The following is a 22,510-nucleotide window of genomic DNA, read 5'->3' on the forward strand; positions in this document are numbered from 1 at the left end:
ACACAGCATCAAGGTCAACAGCATTATCGTGGACACATCCAGGCATGTGCAGATAGGTAAGAACACCAGTGCAGGCAAATAGACATGCCCACATCAAGACAGCATTCACATGGGGTATGAACACTGTAATGAGATGACACACATATATGGTGATGATATCCAATACATAACGGGTGTTACATGTGTGTGACACAAACACATAGGTTCATAGGTTCATAGGTTCATACTAGGCTATCTGCCCAAGGGCATTTACAAGCCTAGCCCATAGTTTTGTGGCTTACGCCACCCCTTTAGTTTGGAGAAACTATGCCCATTATTTTGCTGTGCCTCTGTCGAGCAGTGACACTGAGGTAACCCCTGGGGTGTATCTGCGATCTCCCATCCATTGGTCAAGATTCCTCTTGAACAAGGCCAGCGAGGTGCTCTGCCTCACATAAACCGGGATTTTGTTCCACAGCATAGGGAGTCTTTGGGTGATGAATCTATCCCTCCAGCATGTCCTATTAATAACCGTGTCGAGGTTTAAGTCTCCCGCCCTTGTGGCTCTCAGGGATCTAGATTTTTTTGAGATGAAGCATGTTCATCAAATCTGGGTTTGACATGGCCTTGTATGTCAGGCACAGGTCACCTCTGAGCAAGCGGTAAGCAACTGAATATAACTGGAGTTTTTTTAGTCGGGCAGCATAAGACAGATTTTTGAGACCCTTTATCCTTTTGGTGAGGAACTTTTGTGGCCTCTCCAGCTGCTGCAAGTGTTGGGTCAGATACATTCTGAATGGGGCATTGTACTCAATCATTGGTCTGATGAGTGATGAGTATAGGGAGACTATGACCTCCCTTGATCTAGATGTGAATCCCTTCATGATAAGGTGAGCAATGTAGAAGGTCTTCCTAACTACTTTAGCAATATGAGTGTCGAATGAAAGGCTACTGTCAACCTGGGTTCCCAGGTCCCTGATAACTTCTTCTGTGATCAGGGGATTGCCACCTATATGGTAGCTAGGGGTAACCTTGTTTTTCCTGAAGGGTATGACTATGCATTTCTTGGCATTTAACTTTAAGCCATGGCTCTGGCACCAGTTATCCGTTTCTGTGAGACCCTTCTGAAGGATATCTGTGTCAGATGTGTTTTCGACTACGGCGGCCAGTTTGCAGTCATCTGCAAACTTTGTCAGCCATAACCCTCCTGTGTTTGCTTGTACTTCAGAAAAGTAGATGCCAAACAAGAGTGGGCCCAGGACTGAGCCCTGTGGGACACCACTTGTGACAGGCTTTGAGTCTGACATGGCGCCAGCAACTCTGACCCTGTGGGTTCTGTCACTCAGCCAGTTTGCAACCCATCTTGTAATGTATGGGTTTACATTTAAGTTGATGAGTTTTTCAATGATACCCGAGTGGGGTATTGTATCGAAAGCCTTCGCCAGGTCTAGGTAGGCTGTATGGACTGCCTTTCCCTCGTCAATGGCCTTGGTGACTGTTTCGAAGAAGTCAACCAAGTTTAAAAGGCATGATCTGCCTTTGACAAAGCCAAACTGGGTTGGATCCAAAGTCTGCAAATTCCCTATGTCTTTATTTATGAGATCCATTATGATCCTCTCCATGGCTTTACAGATAAGGCTTGTCAAGCTAATGGGACGGTAATTTCCAGGGTCGGTGGAGGCACCGCCTTTGTGGAGTGGGACCACAGTCGCTGTCGCCACTCCTGGCACGTATCCGGAGGTGAGACTAAGATTAAACAGCTTTCCTAACTGTGGGTTTAATTCCTCGTTGAGTTTGTGGAGCACACAGCCGGGGACACCATCAGGTCCCATGGATGCTGTGTTCTTTGCCTTGGAGAGAGCAGTTCTCACCTGGGCATTAGAGATGTTTGGGGGGCTACAATCATTTGGTATAGATATCTCTCCTTTGGGGAGTTTGCACTGAACCTGTCAGCCAGTATGTTGGCAATGTCTGTAGGATCAGTAATCTTCACATCATTTTGAACTAATTCTGAGCATATCTGGGAGTTTCCTCCTAGGTTTCTGACATAGCTAAAGAACGCCTTATGGTTGTCTTTAGAGTCCTTAGCTATTTTTTTCTCAAAATTGGCTTTGGATGATTTTATGAGAGCTCTTAGCTTTTTACTTATAGTGATCAGCGGTGTCTTACCTTTTAAGGATTTTGCTCTATCTTGTAGTAGCTTTCTCCTTTTGTTGTAGAGTTTGTTTATGGCTGGGGTCCACCAGACTGGACACTTGCCTTTGGTACAAAGAGTCTTTGTTTTGCTTGGGATTGCCTGATCCATGCAGCCCTGTAGGTGCTGGTAGAAGGCATTTGTAAGTGATTCAGCGGTTTGAGTAATGTTTACCGCCTCGGGGCCATAAAGGAGACCACACTAGTCTTTAGAAGTGTGAGGTCGGCTTTCGAGAAGTTCTTTACTGTGGTTTTTTTCATTTGGGGGGGGGGCGGGATGAGGACCTCCAGCGAGATTAGTTTGTGATCTGATCTCACCAGTGAGGGGTATACTTCGTGTTGAACATTGTGCTCCCATGTTCGTGATGATGAGATCAAGTATGTTTTCTCCTCTTGTGGGGATGGTGACTAGTTGTTCCACGGCATTTGAGTTTATGAATTCCAGGAACTTTTGGGCTAGAGTGTTTGGGCTTGAGTAGTGTTCCCAGTCTATATTAGGGTAGTTGAAGTCACCTAATATGATGGTGTTCGGAGATACATTTATCCCCTCCAGTGTTTTCAGGAAGGCCATGTGGGGTTCCTGAGTTTGCGAGGGTGGCCTGTAACATGCTACAAATTGCAGAGCAGTCTTGCCTATGGTTAATTGCACCTGGATGGTTTCCGATGCATCGTGCGTTGCCACCAATCTTGCGGTGTGGGTGTCCTTGATGAATATGGATACCCCCCCTCCTTTCCTGGTATTGTCCGGATTTTGGGGCTGGAACGCATGATATGAGGTAAAACCTGATAGTGCTGGGGTGCTCTCAGGAGCCTTGAACCAGGTTTCTGTCACAGCACAGACATCGATGTTCTCCATACTGAGAAGGGCCTCGAGTGCGAGCATCTTGAGGTTGAGACTTCTGGCATTGAGCAGCATTACCCTTAGTTTTTTTTCTTTGTTGTGTTCTAGGGTGGTAGGTTTAGAATTTGAGCCTTGCCTAAAAAAGGCACTATGGGGGTGGAAAGAGCCTTAGCCAAAATCCGGAATCCCAGGGGTGACAGGTGCAAGCAGTCCCTTGCGAAGCAGCGTGGCTTGTCCAGCATGTCATCCCAGGCAGACAGACATTGGATCCCCTTTGAATGACACTAGAGTTTAAGCCAATTGTTAAAGCTGATCATCTTATCTCTGTATTGCAGCATCATTCTTGGTGAAGGTAGGATACTGCTCAAGGTCAGGGTCATACCTGCTTGGGCTACATAATCAGAGAGCTCCTCTATGTCTCTTTTCATGTAGTCCAAGGAGGTACGTCTCAGGTCATTTACACCAGCGTGGACAATGATTGAGTCGTACTTGTACCTGCTGTTGAGAGACCTGAGTGCATGCGTTATGTGGCGGATTCTAGCACCTGACAGGCAGCTTACTGTGACCCTCTCCTTACTCACTCTGGTGAGCGGGACGTCAGTGTGTCTAACTATGGAGTCACCGATGACTAGTGTGTCTGGCATTGTGTTTGGCCTTAAGGGCTGTGACTGCTTGACACTCTGACTGTGTGGTCTATGTGTTGCAGGTGTTGTGTTCTGAGGTGGTAGTTGTTTGGGTGTCTGCTTTGGTGGCCTCTGCTGTTTTGGTAGATTTTTGATCAGAGCCTCCGAGTATGTCTTTGTGTGTTTATGTGTATGATTTGAGGTTGTGATGGTATTATGTGAGACTGGGTATATAGTGTGTGTGGTTACCTTCTCCTCCTGTCTGGTCTTGCCAGTCCTATGATGAGAGAGCTCAGCCTCCAGTTTGGCCGTATAGTTGCATCTCTCGCATGTATCTGTGTTTTGTGGGAGGAGGAGAGGGTTGTCTGTGTACATGAGGCAATTGTAACATTGCCTCAATATTCCCAGGTTCACCAGCTGAGCAGTCATGTAAGTGTCATGATGATTTGCAAAGATAACTGTGCAGATGTACTAGATGTCATAGAAATGTATGTGCAGCAGTATCTCTGTACACCTCTAAAACTGTGACCTGTCACCATCATTATGTCTTACAGATAATGCCTTGTACACGCCTTTTAGCCTACAGCCACCAGGAGGATGATGTCCTAATCCTGTACCTCTATGAGAACTACAAGGTGTTGTTCAGCCATGTGCCACAGCATGCCCAGCAGTGGGACAACCTGTGGCAGGATCTATGCAGGAGGGTGAACGATGTGGGTGGCCATAACCACACCTACCAGCAGGTGCGCAGACACTGTATGGACTTGATACGACATACAAAACAGTGTGCCACTGCAATCGCCAGGGAACAAGGTGGAACAGGTGGTGGGCCACCAACCCAGCCCCAACTCACATACACCGAGGAGCTACTGGCCAGTCTGGGGACACCCTCAGAACAGCATCCACACACACTAGCTGCCATCGTGGAGGTGGGTGTCTCCCAACCAATGATCCTGAAGTTGCCTGGTAAGTTAGTACTGCACATATGGCTATTATATCCCATTTAGTTGCATGTGTCACTGTACATTATGTAAAGTAACAACATATGCAAGGTATGTGGACACACATGCTGCATACTACAGTATGCTACCCTGTGTATGCACACATGTGCATACTATATGCTATTAAACAGGCAAATGTGTTAACATGCACAGTGCACCCTGTGGCTTTCATACAGTCATGGATAATGTTCATACTGCTGTGTCACCCTTGTACAGGTACCTCTGGCGTGTCACACAGACATGAGACCATTGCAGGTGAGACTGTCATCAGTATCAGGCATGTTAAAGCATATATCTATTTGCCATGTGGCCAGTTAACAGTTGCACACTTGATGTTCGTTCCAGTCATGATATACGGGTCACATCACCCATCAGTCACACAGGCCACACATGTGCAATATATACAAATGAAATGATACACTGACTTGAAACCACAGTAGTTGTCATTGCTACATGTGTGGTCAGCTGTGCATACAATGGTGGAGCTGTTCTACAATGGAGGCATATTTAGTATGCATTAGAACAACATGTGTGGTACGCAAACAGTACCACACAGTGAGCTGTGATATGGGCAGCCCACAGGTGTCACCATTGTGTTATATGCCCCTGCATTGGGTGCACACATTGTGATGTGCCATCTGACATGTCCCAGACACATAGTGTTCTGGCTGCAATATTGTCACACTATCCCATGACCCATATCCCACATACCAAACATACAACCCATTGTCTGCATAGCCCTGTGGATGGTGACATATTTGACATCTATGGGTGTATGTCATATAGGACAATGCAGACATGTGAGATAGATGGCCATCACACACATTTGGCCAACACATGTACACACATGGCCATGGGGGATGGCCAGAGACACGTAGCCACACAGTAGATGTGATGTGTATGCATCCTGTTGCACATTGTCCACCCATGGTCCAAATGTAGCCTTAGTTGATTGATTATACAGTTGATGTGGTACACTGGACATCCTAAAAGCCTGTGCACAGCTAGTGGAGGTGTCACTGAAGTCTACCATATAAGATCTGTTGAACATCACGACTGTGTCATAGCATGACAGTAGTCACCTGTACAGCTTCCACAGACATTGACACCACATCAGGCCACAGATACTGTACATTTCCCTTGCTGCTGTAGGATATCACTGTTAGCTGTGCACCTCATGTGTGTGGTACATCAATGTCATGTGAGAAATGGTGAATTGACATGTCCGCTATGTGTGGACATGGTTGCCAGGCAGCTAAGACCCTGTAGTTGTTGTGCAGGGGTGTCATCTGTAGGTCCTCCAATGACCTGTCACCTGACACAGCATGGTTTGGTGTATATACACCTCAGCATCGTGGGTCACAATCCACAGTTATGTCATGGGTATGCATGCAGTTATGGCTATGCAATGTGTACATATTATGCATTGTGCAGCAATATAGCTGCCTCATGATGCCATGCAATGGCACAGTGTCTGTACTTCACACTGTATAGCAATGTAGATGGCTCACACTACCATTCCATGCTCATGCACATTTGCTAAACATGCATTCCATCTGTAGAGCATACAGGCAACACCGCAATGTGATGCCCATTACGATGCTGTACATCTGTCAGTACACCATTGTGTCAGACATGTATGCATGTTAATGCACACGTCAGCAGATTACATGTCAAGGTCACGTCAGCCATGTGTACTGTTATCCTGTTCTGGTCCACATGGTGTATCACGGGGATGCATGCATACTACCATGATTGTGTGAACTGCATGTTTACTGATATGACACCTGCTTGCTGTAGTGTGCACCCCAGGGAGGTATGCTTACTAACACTATTAATGTCCGAGCTGCATGCCCTCTGCCATATCACAGGCATGCTGCATGCCATCTGTCAAATCACATGCGTGGTATGTCTGTGTGTGTGTGTGTGTGTGTGTGTGTGTGTGTGTGTGTGTGTGTGTGTGTGTGTGTGTTTGTCTCTGTGTGTGTGTCTCTGTGTGTGTGTCTATTGTAATTTAGAGTCTTTTTTTGTATTCACAGGTGATGTAGGTGCGTTATCCTCCTGCGGTCCATCTGATGTTAGTGTCCCCACAGATACTAGCAGTGATGAACATATGCATGAGGTACAGGCAGGGTTGTCAGGGGCTGAATCTGTGCCAATGGTTGCCATCCCAGCTATGTCCCCCTCTTCCCCACAAACAGTTCTGCTGCCAACAGATATCACATCACCAGTGGCCATAGAGGAAGGACAGTCAGCATCTGTTAGCGTGGAACAGGAACATGTGGTGGCTACAGAAGTTGTGTCTACACACCATGGTGTCAGTGTAATGACTGCAGATGTGCCACACAGGCATGTAGCCTTGTGCTGCTTGTAGGAGGACCTCTGGCAGACATGCACCTACAGGACAGAGTGCAGCAGCTGGTATCACCAGACGCATGTTCCAGACTGTAATGGCAGCACAGGCATGTGCTGAATGGCAGAACAGAGAAGGGCAGAGGCTGCAGAGGGCTGCTATCCGCACCCTAAATGACAACATCCAGGCATTGGCAAATGCTCAACAGCAGATTGCTGATGTTCTGGACAGGTGATTGGGTGACATGGTTAGAATCCTTGACCGTGGCATGGCAATCCTCGAGCGTGAGCTGTCTGTGTGGGAACATCTGGTAGGAGTGAGGTGTAGGCCATGTGGACATAGGCCAGCTACACCACCTAGTGCAGGTCAACGTGAGCATGTCACCTCACATGCCTGCTCCCATAGTGCTGGTAGCAGTAGCAGTGCAGCTGGTGCTGCGCTGTCCACACCAGGACACAGCAGGCCACGTGTACGTGGCCCTGGATGTTCCCAGTGGGGACACGGTTCCAGTGGACATGTTTCGTCCGACAGTAGCCAAGATGTACCTCCACCTGGTAGTGCATGTGCAACCCCTGGCAGGCACAGGTCACGTGGCTGTGGCCCGACACAGGGAGCTGTACAACCTGGTCTGTACAATCTGGAGCTGTCAATAATACCCCGTGTAGGCTTCACAAAAGGCAGAACTGTGTGCACACATACACGCACACAGCAAAGACATCTGTACAGCACCACAACACTCACATGCATACTGAACAGACATGTCAAATCATATCACTGGCCCTTACCCACACACAAGATGTCATCCATTGGTGCAGCCTATGCCCCTGGCAAACATTATCACCCTGTGCATATGATGAAGCCTGTGCCGCATCCCTGTCATCCACACCATTGGTGCAGGGACATGCTCAAATGGTCTGATGCACAGGGTGAACAGAATAGTGAGAAGTGTATATTACATTAGTTGTGTAAGAATAGTGAGAGACGTGTATATTACATTAGTTGTGTGTGAATAGTGAGAGACATGTATATTATATTAGTTGTGTACTGTTGACACGCAGCAGACATACCATGTAGTACAGGTTTAGCATGCATTGTTATATGTTCACAGTATGTGTCCCGGTAACAACAGTAACAACATGTTGGTAATGATGCCCTGGTTCCCTCCTTATGGTCTACTTTCATGGTCCTACAGGTAGCACTGTTTGCAGTCTCCCATGTGTAACTGTGGAGTACTCACAGGCACATATGGCAATATCAGCATGCCATATGTAGTCTCAGCCTGACTGTTGGAAAGTCTAACATAACACAGATGTCCACATATATACTGATCCAGAAGCATATGGGCAGTTTAATAGGCTACAGTGGCTAGAGATGTGACAGCCATACCAGGTCACATCACAGGTATGTTGACATGGTGCAGGGGTTGTTCACAGCAGTCTGGCCAATGATAATGACAGAGGCCACTTGATAGCATGAGGCCTCACTGTGTAGCAGTAATACCCTGTCACATTACAGGAACATGCTCACACTCATGGGGTCAACAACACTATAACGCACACCCCATAGTGTTGAGGTGAGGACCCTTGCCTATGTGGTCATCACCGTCACAGTACTGTGAACCCACACGACGTGACACAGAGAAAGAACATGTACAGGTAGCCAGTGCGGCTGAGACCGATGGCATCAACAGGGTAGTGGACTGCAACACCATGAGGGGATAAGGATCCTGTGTGTTCTGTATGGTAGCATACACCCTCACTCCATGCACCAGACAGCCATACACACCTACATACACACACACACTGTGGAGACCACAAATGTCATACACATATGGATAGCTGATGTGTGTGATACACACACCACACCTGCTTACGTCATGCTTTCCACACGGCAGTATGTACAGATCTCTACAACAGTGTACAGGGGTGTGTAACAATTGGGATATATTCCCCACCATATGTGGCATATATGGTCACACAAGCAAACACACATGGCAGTACTGTGAATGATACACCTGCTATATGATGATACGTCTGACAGACATGCAGCAGTATTGGCCGCATTATGTGTACCAAGGCTACCTTCGGCAATTGTGTTGCTATATGCACACGGGAGGATGTAAGTGTTACAAGTGTCAAGTGACATACTGTCGGTAACACCTGACTGCTGTGTAGGTTTTATGTCTCCACCGTCAAGTAACGGTAACATAGCGTACTGTTTGCACATGTAATGGTAGGATGGCATGTGACACACCTGTGAGCCATCCCCGGCAAACATCAATCTACACAGGTGGATCACCACTTTATGTACACACATCCATCCATACCTGCTGTACATCCTACTGTACTATCAGTATGTCACCATATACAGGTGTCAATGATGGGGCTGCATTGAAACTGCATGTTGTAGTTAGGCACAGATGAGTTGCTTACATCAGCTACTGCACATGCATGGTAGCTGCATGCACACTACAGATTGTACATGTTTGTTGGTCCTACATGCCTGTCATGTAGCCATGTTTGTATGCATTGCAATTGGTGAACATGTGTGTTGACATACATAACACATGGACTGTTGTACGATATGATGGGTGTCATGGGTAACTAGTACAGAGGGAATGTGTCCTTTGTCAACATTGCTGCCTCATGTACTGTTAGCATTCAACAGCCATGGACCCACCTTCCATTTGCGTGCGTATGATTGCTGTAGCCACTTGTCTGCATGGAGGACAGCAAAAGTTATGCTATGTACATATGTGGTGTGTGTGTGGTCCATGCACATATCCACTGCAATTACATGTATGACATAGCCAAACATGTGTGTTCATTGGTGTACAATGACAGTCATCTGTCACAGCTGTGTAAGACCCAGGGCCCCTGGTATGTGTAGAGCCGACCTGGTTATGTGCAGTGGTATCATTGCAATGCATAACACATGATGGAACCCTGTCGGTACATGTGCAGTCTGCACAGTTGCTGTAGACCTATGTACAGTCCACTGGTCATGAGTCACATGGTGCTGTGTTAATGTATGGCTGTGTATTGCTGGTTCAATGACATGGTGATGTCGGAGGGCTACATTGCAGATTGTGGTGTGTACCTCTGTGATATGCACCTGAGACATCTGTGATAGCTCCTGAGTGTTTACTGGTCAATACATGTGAGTGGCCTTCATGTACATGGGGACAGTAATACCATACTGTGCCTTTCCGTGTTTAGAATCCGTGTGCATGCAAGATGGCAATTTGCAACTGCTAAGTGCATGAGCATGCCCAGTACGCCATTGTGTAGATGGACACACAGTACATTCCAAACTGCACCCTTCCATGTTTAGAATCCGTGTGCATGCATGCAAGATGGCCCTTTGCAACTGCTAAGTGTGTGAGCATGCCCAGTACACTGTTGTGTAGATGGACACACAGTACATTCCAAACTGCACCCTTCCATGTTTAGAATCCGTGTGCATGCATGCAAGATGGCCCTTTGCAACTGCTAAGTGTGTGAGCATGCCCAGTACCCCGTTGTGTAGATGGACACAGTACATTCCAAACTGCGCCCTTCCATGCTTAGAATCCGTGTGCATGCATGCATGCAAGACGGCCCTTTTCAACTGCTGTGTGAGCATGCCCAGTACGCCATTGTGTAGATGGACACACAGTACATTCCAAACTGCGCCCTTCTGTGTTTATAATCCGTGTGCATGCAAGACAGCCCTTTGCAACTGCTAAGTGTGTGGGCATGCCCAGTACGCCATTGTGTAGATGGACACACAGTACATTCCAAACAGACATGTGATACTAAGCATGTGGGCATGGCCATTGACATCCTGTAAAGCGATGGTGGTCATCCAGGCAACAGATGTCCATTTTCAATGTCACGATGGATGCCTACATTGAACACACTGGTCGCTGTCTTGAAGGGTGTACTGTCTGTGGTGTGTCCCGTATCTATGTAGTGTTGTTGTAGTGCTCCATAGATATTTGATTGCCCCGATCACACCACTGCCGTGTGTTTGTCTATGTCTACCTTGGGACAGTAATATGCTTTCAGATTGCTCACTCTCTATACTCTATACATTCCCTTTCAGCGTCCTTGCCTTTGTGGATGATGTCACCCACCTAGAAGTATGTCTCTGGGTGTGCTGTGTTCAATAATCTTGGTAGCACATTCTGTAAATGCGTTATGCTGTAGTGTGTTAGGGTTGTTAGATGTATGTTCGACTCCCAGCCCTGCCAAGTGTGTGTGTTTGTGCGCATGCTCCCGTCTGCCTGGGGACTCAGTCTTGCTTTTAGACACCACACACCACAGCAGTTTCCTACCGTCGTCTTTGCCTTTTCAGATGATGACACACACCTAGATGTCTGCCTCTGGGACTGCTGTGCTTAGTAATGTCGGTAGCGCGTTCTGTAAATGAGTCATGCTGTAGTGTGTTAGGGTAGTTAGGTGTATGTTCGACTCCCAGCCCTGCCAAGTGTGTGTGTGTGTGTGTGTGTGTGTGTGTGTGTGTGTGTGTGTGCTTGCACACATGCTCCTGTCTGCCAGGGGACTCAGTCTTGCTTTTAGATGCCGCACACCACAGCAGTTTCCTACCGACGTCTTTGCCTTTGCGGATGATGACACACATATCTAGATGTCTGCCTCTGGGACTGCTGTGCTTAGTAAAGTCGGTAGCGCATTCTGTAAATGGATCATGCTGTAGTGTGTTAGCGTAGTTAGGTGTATGTTCAACTCCCAGCCCTGCCATGTCTGTGTGTGTGTGTGTGTGTGTGTGTGTGTGTGTGTGTGTGTGTGTGTGTGTGTGTGTGTGTGTGTGTGTGTTTGCGTGCATGCTCCCATCTGCCTGGGGACTCAGACTTGCTTTTAGATGCCGCACACCACAACAGTTTCCTACCGACGTCTTTGCCTTTGCAGATGATGACATGCACCTAGATGTCTGCCTCTGGGACTGCTGTGGTTACTAATGTTGGTAGCGCGTTCTGTAAATGTGTCATGCTGTAGTGTGTTAGGGTAGTTAGGTGTATGTTCAACTTCCAGCCCTGCCAAGTGTGTGTGTGTGTCTGTGTGTGTGTGTGTGTGTGTGTGTGTGTGTGTGTGTGTGTGTGTGTGTTTGCGCGCATGCTCCCATCCGCCTGGGGACTCAGTCTTGCTTTTAGATGCAGCACACCACAGCAGTTTGCTACCGACGTCTTTGCCTTTGTAGATGATGACACACACCTAGATGTCTGCCTCTGGGACTGCTGTGCTTAGTAATGTTGGTAGTGTGTTCTGTAAATGTGTCATGCTGTAGTGTATTAGGGTAGTTAGGTGTGTGTTTGACTCCCAGCCCTGCCAAGTGAGTGTGTGCGTATGTGTGTGTGTGTGTGTGTGTGTGTGTGTGTGTGTGTCTGTTTGCGCGCATGCTCCCGTCTGCCTGGGGATTCAGTCTTGCTTTTAGACACCGCACACCACAGCAGTTTGCTACCGACGTCTTTGCCTTTGCGGATGATGACAGGCACCTAGATGTCTGCCTCTGGGACTGCTGTGCTTAGTAATGTCAGTAGTGCATTCTGTAAATGCGTCATGCTGTAGTGTGTTAGGGTAGTTAGGTGTATGTTCAACTCCCAGCCCTGCCAAGTGTGTGTGTGTGTGTGTGTGTGTGTGTGTGTGTGTGTGTGTGTGTGTGTGTGTTTCCAGCTGCATGACAACAGTACATTGCTTTGACAGTATTCACTCTCCATAATATCCGTGTGGCCTCTTTGCCTTTGATGCTGCTGTCTGCAGGCTAGACATGTGCCTGTGTGAATCATGTGATCCACTGATCACCTTAGCGTGTTTTGTAACTGCGTAATGCTGTTCGTGTGGTACAGTGCTTACGTTTATGTTCTGCTCCCAACCCTGCCACATGTGTGTGTGTGTGTGTGTGTGTGTGTGTGTGTGTGTGTGTGTGTGTGTGTGTGTGTGTGTGTGTGTGTGTGTGTGTACATGTATCTATATATATATATATATATATATATATATATATATATATATATATATATATATATATATATATATATATATATATATATATATATATATATATTGTATATTATATATAGATATGTATGTTGGGATTATCACTCTTGACTGTGCTGCATTGTCTGTACGTGAGCAACTTGGATGTATGTACATCTGCTATGGCTCTGTGATAGTGCACGTGCTGTGTGCTGTAGTGATCGTGGGTTATACATGTGTAATGACCGGTTATTATGTTGCTGGGTATTACACGGGCATTGGAAACAATGTTAGTGCAGCACCTTTGACTGGTTGTATGCAGATCTCGGAAACAGTCAGCAGTGGTTATTACATTGGGGTGTGAGTATGGCTCATATCCATCTGTAGTAACTGTCAATTCTATGCACCCCAGGTTAACATTACAGATGCATGTTTATCCACAGGTTGTGGTACAGATCCCAGGACTGTATGTGTAGACATTGACAGGTGCAGAACTGGGTTGTGTTGGATGCATGGAGCGGTTTCCATGGCCAGTAATGGGGATCTCTACAGCCAGGCAGGTATGGTCTGTGACTGTCTCACAACCTCCTGTATATGGCTGACACATGCTGTACCTGTGTATATGCAGACACATACACTTACCACAAACAGCTATGGCTATCACATACACACACGCATTGCACCACCATTGGGCCATGCAATAACCATTCTCCCTCACACACACACACACACACACACACACACACACACACACACACCTACGTGTACATTGGATGGCTCTATGACAGCTCTGGACATGTTAACACCACACCCTGTGCATATGATGTCACCTGTGCCACCACCTGTGATGTGTAACATTGATGCAGGATCTGACTAACTTGGTGCTGCTGCACACAGTGGCTTTATTCCACTGTATTGATGTTCGCATGCTGTTAACACACAGTGTGTTACTTCCAGGTGTACTTCAGCAGGCATGATGCATTGCAGCTATGACCATCACTGTAGCATAGTTTACAGCACTGTTACTTCTGATGATGTAGTCTCCATCCATGTGCCATTTCACTGATGTGTGTAGTATTGGCAGCATGTGTGTCTGTATGTGCAGTATGTGTGTGATGTGTGTAGTACACATGTATACCTGCTTACAAATGCATACACGACATTACATGGGCTTCACCATTCGTAAACTAGCTTACTCGTTCTTCCACACACGCACATGGGCTAACACGCGCACACATACTTACTTGGGCTTACTGGCGCGCACGGGCGCAGACACACTGTGGGCAGGTTTGCAGGTCACATCGCTGGTATCCATGGCGTACGCCGTCAGTCTCCTGATGTTCCCTGGGATAGCTCATGACACGCCTCTTCCACTGAGTACTGACAACACACATGTAATACTGCTCCGGTGAGGTTACAGTGTTTTGTACATACACACTCCTGTTGTCACCTATCTTCTACTCTAATTGTCCCCTTAACCTACACTACACTGTAGAGGCTTGGCCCATATGGCATGACATGTTGTGATTCACTATCCTCAGCCTCACTTGCCTCACTTGCCTACAAACGCTTTGTTACATCTCTGACAGAGCGTTTCTACACATAGGTACCAGTACGCAGTAGCCATGTTGTCTCCAGCTTGCCATTCATCTGCATGGCATACTAACATCTAACTAAACCTACATTTTGTATGTATATTATCCATATGTCTTGTTTTGAAGCGCAGTGCGTTCTCGTGGCGCTGCGCTACGCTTCCACACCAGGGATCGGGGGAGGACAACTACTGGTTCATTGATATCTAATGGACAAAGCAGCCACTGGCCTTGGACTTGGACATTGGCATGCTTCTTTGACTGTATTCATACTGTATTTGCAGCTGTCATTGCTCTGTTTAGCAACGTGAAAAACGTTAGTCGCATAACATCCGGGTACATTTCTTCACATAACTCTGCTCTTGCACGGACAGACAGCTTACTGTTTCATGTATCGCATAGTAACGTAGGGTTACCACTTGTCCCACTTTGCGAAGGACAGTCCCTCTTTGTTCAGTTGTGTCCTGCAAAATATTGTGAGAAAATAGCAAATGTCCTGAGATTTTAGGACAAAATTATTTCTATATTGTATGTAATGGTTGCATAAAACAGTTATTCTGTATCTGAACCACCTAAATGTTATACGAAACAGAATAAGGAACAAAAATGCTACAAGAATAAACTTTTATTCAGGCAAACAACTGAAGTTCTGTCCTTTGTACTGGCTGTGGGTATGTTTTTCCCTGCAAAATCTGATGTTTGTAGCACAAATGTTCCACTTTGGCTATTTGGAAAGGTGGCAACCCTATAATTACATAATTTGCATAGCTTACACATACAAATGGGGGTATGTTGCAAATCCCAACATTGTCCGTGCAATGTTCGTGTTATGGGCGGACTAGCACACCCCTGCGGGTGTTTGCTGAATAGCCTGGCAGTCATCTTTCCTTGATGTACTCTCACTCAATCCATACACGCCAAAGGCGTTGTGTATCATGGCCTAGGCTTCGCTGTGGGCTATGTCTATTTGTGGTGTATGCATGGCTGTGGGTATATCCCACTGTCATCATTGGTAAAGGTGACACCCTATAGGTACTTCCTGTAGACTGCTGTGTCATTTGACATGTCAGCACATACCTGCAGATGAACTTCCTACTGCAGCACTTTTCATACCTTCTGCGTTATCTTGTGGTCAATAATGCTGTTTCCTCAGACATGTATCTGTTTCTGATCATACCTATCAACCTCCTAGCGCAAAACATCTGTACAAAGCCTAACATGATGGGGGGACAGATAGGGGCAGATTCTACATATTGCTCTTACAAACGTAAATAGTTGACAGTATTATAGGTTCTGCATTAGTATGACCTTTCTGAAGGATTTGGGGTCTTAAACACATATGTTTATCATTATTTAATGATGTCAGTTCTCAGGTATTTGGCAGACAGGTAGAGATTGTGAGAGGAACACACCACACACATATGAGGCATACATCTGCACATTCGTACAGTTACGCCAATACACACAATACATGGCGCCATCACAGGCCAGTTACCATTACATTCCTATTGCAGGACACACCCACCCACCCACTGGGTTATATTCCTCACGCAGGCCAACTGGTGCTTATCCACACTACTTATTCCATCATGTACCTTATGTGTACGCCGGTATTTGCGCTTTCCGTCAGTGGCAGAGCTCACGTATGAGTATGGTGGACTGGACACTGTATCGGTGACACTGCATGACACCCTGAGGGGCACATGTCGTTTGAGTCTATTAACCTTCCAAATTGACTTTCACAGGCCATACGTTGTAATTCACATTTGTGGACAAACATGATTATGACTTGTACATGTTTTGTCATTTGTCCTGACGTCTTTCTTCTCACTTGTCCACCTAGTATCACTAGTTCTGTACATTTCATTAGGACGGGTTACCTTCATACCTCTCACCTGTACACATTATGGGTATACACCCTGGGGTTTGACCTATGATTCTGTTACATTTGTCATGATAATGTGCCTTTCTGATAGATTGCTGGCAAGCCATGACGGACTGTGCGGTTAGGTAATCATGACTGACATTTCTATTTCATGATTACTAACTCTCATAACATTCGTATTCCCGACTACGCAATTATTCTAGTAATGGTCTGACTTTGTCTGAGGTATATTTAATATAGTCCCTATTTGTCTGTCGTGTACTATGCCTTAGTCCAGCTGTCTTATTCTGACATTCTGGCAGGTATGGTTACCATCTTGGTCATATGCGTGTCCATCCATGATAATCGCCTACATGACACTGATATAGGTCCCTACGTCTTCCCCCAATGGTTTACACAATATCCAGTGGATGGGTTGCACCTTTTTGGTGAATATAGGCATGTGCTATACCCACATAGGTATATTGATCACTCCCATGGGGCGTACCTAATAGATCTGTGCCAACCAACACCTTGGCCCAATTCTGCATACCCATGATTCCCATACCTGACACACCTCCACTGTACCCATTAAACATGTTTAATGTGAGCGATAATAAAGTGTGAGGACACTTCCGAGCACTCCTCACTCTGCGGATATCAGCTCGTACGTCATACATTCAATCGACTCATGTGTTATTACCCTTGCACCTGCTACTGTTGCATGTACAGCTATATCGTAGTTGTAGCTGTGACGTCTTTTGCATCAATAACTGTTCGCACTTTGTATGGATCAATTTTTGGGGTCCTGCAAAGGACACCTATATTCATGTTTAACGTGTAGAACTTGCAGGCCCTGTCACACTGGTACTTTCCGGGAAATGGTTTGGAAACCATCGGTATATTCTTCTTTCATGCATGTCTGTCTCTCTATCCATATTAGCTATACCATGACCTATTTATGTACATGTCTTATATGTACAGGGACATATGTTTGTTGTGTATATATCTATTCATGTATCGTGTGTGTATAGATATATATATCTGTACATATATACATATGTCTGTACATTCCTCATCTCATAATTTGCTTTGGATTATGTCTGTGGATATATGTGTATATATATCTCCATATCATACCTTTCAACTGCACAGATTTCTGCTGCATGTACAGCTGTTTGCCTCTTATCTTTGCTCCATTTTTCATAACCTTGTGTCTATCTGGCAAGTTAGTGGCATATCATTAAAGACTGATGTTGGTAAATAATGACAAACATTTCAGGTTACGACTTCATACCCTTCAGAGAATCCATGCTAGTGACACACCTGTTATTCTACCCACTTTCTATGTTTGTTAGGCAATATCTGGGGATTGTCCCTATTTGTGGTCCATTTTTCATAACCTTGTGTCTATCTGGCAAGTTAGTGGCATATCATTAAAGACTGACGTTGTTAAATAATGGCAAACATTTCAGGTTACAACTTCATACCCTTCAGAGAATCCATGCTAGTGACACACCTGTTATTCTATCCACTTTCTATGTTTGTTAGGGCAATATCTGGGGATTGTCCCTATTTGTACCAGTTGTTGTCATGGCTTTGTCCGGTTTCATACTTTACGGGTTTAATAGGTATGAGCCATGTACATAGAACGTGGGGAAAACACCATTCATTTTCTATTCTGTGAGCGGATTACACACGCGCAGGCGCACTTGCATATCCTTATTGTGGGTTACATATGTTTCATAGATAATTGTGCTTCTGTGAACTTTCATAATTCTGACCGTAACAGTTACATATCTGTATTCTAGTTTATGGACTACTGCGAAACACATGTTCACCTTTACATATTTAAATGTGTGTACTGCACGAAAGCTTTCATTACACTTTCAAGTTATATGTGCAGTGGTCGTATGTCAACCGGGACTGCATTCACATTGGCCAGATACCGGAACCACTATTCTATTGGTGTTCTCCCACATTGATATGCATACCCATAGTACTTAGCTACATCAACATACGCCTCACCGCTTCACCTACGACACAGGCATCCATTCTCCTGCTAGGAAAAAGGCAGTACTACATATTACACATTCCCTATTGCCTACTGCTGTGGACTCCGGCTGCATTGTTAATCACTCCGAGGATATGCAGAACACCAAGGCATATAGTCCAGCCACATACAGGTCTTTGTTTGTCAGGGTGTTCATGTAGTGATCTGGGTTTAGGCTTGTCCACCTGGTGAACGGAACTTCCCTGGCTGAGGTCAAATGTCAGACGAAGCATATGGACAGGGATTATCTCCCTATTTTGATGTTTTACCTGTGTTTATAGACACAGGTGTTTGGGCACCTGTCAGCAGCTTATTCTGTTGGCATTACATATTATGGGTGGGGTTGTTACAGTCCATACTCCACAGTGAGGGTGTTCCCATTCACATTTGACTATTACCTGTATACAGTCATACGGGGATTATTATTTTTGGACATGAAGTGACTACAAGTATGCGGTTGTACATTACACAAGTGTGAATTGCTGTTCCTTTATATATGTACGGACCATACCTCTCAACCTCTTAGAGCACCGAACCTGTGCAAAACCTACATGATGGGGGGACAATTAGGGACACATTTTAATGATTGCTCTTACAAGCTTACAATGTTGATAGAATGCTAGGTTTTGCATTAGCATGACTTTTATGCAGGTTGTGGAGTCTTATACTCAGGATATTTCTCATTATTTAATGATGTCAATCCTCAGCTATTTACCACACTGGTGCAGATTGTTGGAGGCACACACCAACACTATGGTGCGAACCTGTGGTCATTCTTAGGGTTGCCACCTTTTCGACTGCCCAAAGTGGGACATGTTCTGTAGAGATGTCAGATTTTCCAGGACAAAACATACCTACAGCCGTGCATAGTACTGAACTTTAACCTTTTTTGTACATATAATAGCTTATTCTAGTAACATTTGAATTGCTTATGCTACTTCACATAACATATTGAGGATTCATACATAAAATAACCGTTTTATGCGACTATTAAAGTAAATTAGGAAATAAACTCTCAGGACATTTGTTATGTCTTAATTTTTTTTCACAGGACACAATTGCCTACAGAGGGATTGTTACTTGCAAAGTGGGACAGGTGGTGACCCTAGTCATTCTGCAAATATCCAGACAGTTGAGTGGTATGGCACGGACCTCTGTAATACACTGTTGTGTTCTGGCACAGCAGTAGCTCAGCATTAAAGACTGCAGTCAGAATGTTCTGACAGACAGTTGGGTTTCAGACTTCATACTCCAGACATTAATGCCAATGTGCAAATTGTTATTCTATCAAATTCTATGTTTCTAAGAGATATGTTTACAGATTGTCCCTGATTTTGGACCTTTGTCTCAGTTATATTCACGGCTCTGTCCAGATATCTTGCTCAAACAGTTTGACAGGTATGGTCAGTCACGACTGCACACAGTCAGTGTCCCTCACACTTGATCAGGGTTGACCTGTTTACATAGTGTTGTCCTCACCCTCATGCCATTTTCCACTTTGCAAATGTGTGCATTATACTGTCCCTCCTATTTGTGTCTGGACACGTGCGTCACGGGAAGGTATTTTATCCTGGGTGGTAGGTTATGCATGCCCACTTAGGGCTGGAAAGTGTCATGGACCTCCACTGCATGTTCTGACTTGTGTCCAGGTATCTACTGGATTGGACATCATGTCATCATACCCATTCTACTATTTACACAAGTTGGTCATCCCGTGAGGGATATCCCAAAAATTAGTCAAGACCAAAACAAGTTAGATAACGAAGATTTCTGTGGCTTCATGAAAATGTTGCAGGGGGTTTTACCTGCAGGGGATACATGGTTTGCAATCCTGACACTGCCTAAGGTGACAATACCTACTACATATGCATAGGGGTCACTGTGTGTAGCTGTTTCTGCAACAAACCAGTGGACCAAGTACGGCTGGATTTGGTGGACGTTCTGGTATGGTGGCAGGTTGTGTGTTGTGGAGGGTATGCTGGGTAGGCTATTACACATCCAGGTGTGTTGCATTTGTTATGGCCAGTTCCATCAGGACCCATCTGTGGGTATGTGATAGTGCCATATCTACACATTTGTCTCACATATTTCCATATTCATATGTTTGTGGGATTGTGTTCTACACTATGGCCTGTCTGCTTGTCTTGCAGCTGTTTCTACATGAGGTTGTGTTTCTTTCCACTTCACCCGCTGCCCCCTCATACACCTCTGTTTCACCTTTTCTGCATACGACACAAGTATCGCCTTTGAGGAATTTACCATTAAACACACACCCCTCACACACAAATTACTCACACCCCATAGAGCACTACTTTGGTTGTTGGCCCTTGACACGGCCAGAGTTACACATTGACTACCCTACATGTGTCGGGTACCTTTATGGTTGTGTGGACTACCCTGCCATGTTTGCTTTCCACATGCTATACCTCACGCACATAGGTACATGCCCTTACTTCACATTCATTACTTGGTTGGTGTATCCGGGTACTACCCATTTGACTGTGTCACATACACGTTCGGATTATACAGCTGCCTTCGGGATTTGGCCAGCCTGTTCTACTCATTGGTAGGGTGGCACCTTTTCCTATTTCCAAGCTATTCCTTACACATGTCTGACTGTTGTGGACATTGCCTCCCCACAGTCAACGGTTGTGTTTCCACCTTTTCAATTGGCCACAATGTGACATAGGGTTACCACCTATCCCACTTTGCGAGGGACAGTCCTTCTTTGGGCAGTTGTGTCCTGACATGTAATTGTCAACATGGCAAATGCCCTGAGATTTTAGGACAAACATATTTCCTATATTTTATGTGATAGTTGCATTAAACAGTTAATTCTGTATCTAAAATACCTGACTGTTATGAGAAACAGAATAAGCAACTAAAATGCTACAGGAATGTGCTTTTCTGTAGGCAAAACAGTTATGTTCTGTCCTTTGTACTGGCCATGGGTATGTGTCGGCCTGTACAGTCTGATGTCTGTACCAAACATGTCCCACTTTGGCCATTTGTAAGGGTGGCAACCCTACTGTGACAGTTGCAGTGAACACAGCATATTTTACAGGCCAGCACATACCCACGGTCAGTTCAGCAGATAGAACTTACAATTCTTGCCTATATCTAAGCTTATCCTTGTAGCATTTCAGTATCTTATTCTGTTTGTTATGACATTTACGTATTATACATCCAGTGAAATATGTTTAATGCAACTATTGCATGATGTCTACGGAGGAATTATGTCCTATATTCTCTGGACATTTGCCAGTTTTACATGTTTGTGTCAGGACACATCTGCCCACAGAGGGACTGTTGCTCGCAAAGTGGGACAGGTGGCAATCTTGGTCAATGGTACGGATCATACTGTTCCTTTCGGCCTACGTGTCCGTGTTGTTATGGCTCATTTATATGCTCCTTCTGTTTCGTTTACATGCGTATGCTATTTCCTATCACATTTGGTATGTGAAATACGGACATACCTTTTGTATGTGACTATTACATGGCTTGTGGGATATGATTCAGACATACGGTCACTACCTATATCTACATTTCTCCTCATATATTTTGTTATGGACACATCTGCACAGCTATGTTCCCTCCCTCAAATTATGGGTTGGCTGGTGACCCTCTCAGTTGGACTGGACGTACCTACTGGCAGCGCACTAACATCTGATACATTTCACTTCCACTTGGTATAGCTGTCAACACTACGTTGGACTACAGGCACACTGTTTTCCTGTCATTTGTTCATGGGTAGGGACCCGTTAATCCCTACCGTGCATTTGTGTTTCAGTCTTCATTTTCTGTTCGCAGGGACTCTGCTTTGCATACGTTTCAGTCTCCACGAACACTGATAGGTACGATTACTGTTGCTGGTGGAATATAATATTCAGCAGTTTAGGTTGCTCCTCGAAAGCCGACATTGACTTGCCTCCCTGCGCAACTTCGATACGGCCATTGCACTCATGCACGTTTCCTATGCACGTGGCTGTAGCGGCTGCGTGCCTTCATTAATATGCATATGGTGCAACTACTCCACATC

Source organism: Protopterus annectens, chromosome 8.part0, assembly GCF_019279795.1.
Source record: "Protopterus annectens isolate FY-2018-M chromosome 8.part0, PAN1.0, whole genome shotgun sequence".
Taxonomy (NCBI): Eukaryota; Metazoa; Chordata; order Ceratodontiformes; family Protopteridae; genus Protopterus; species Protopterus annectens.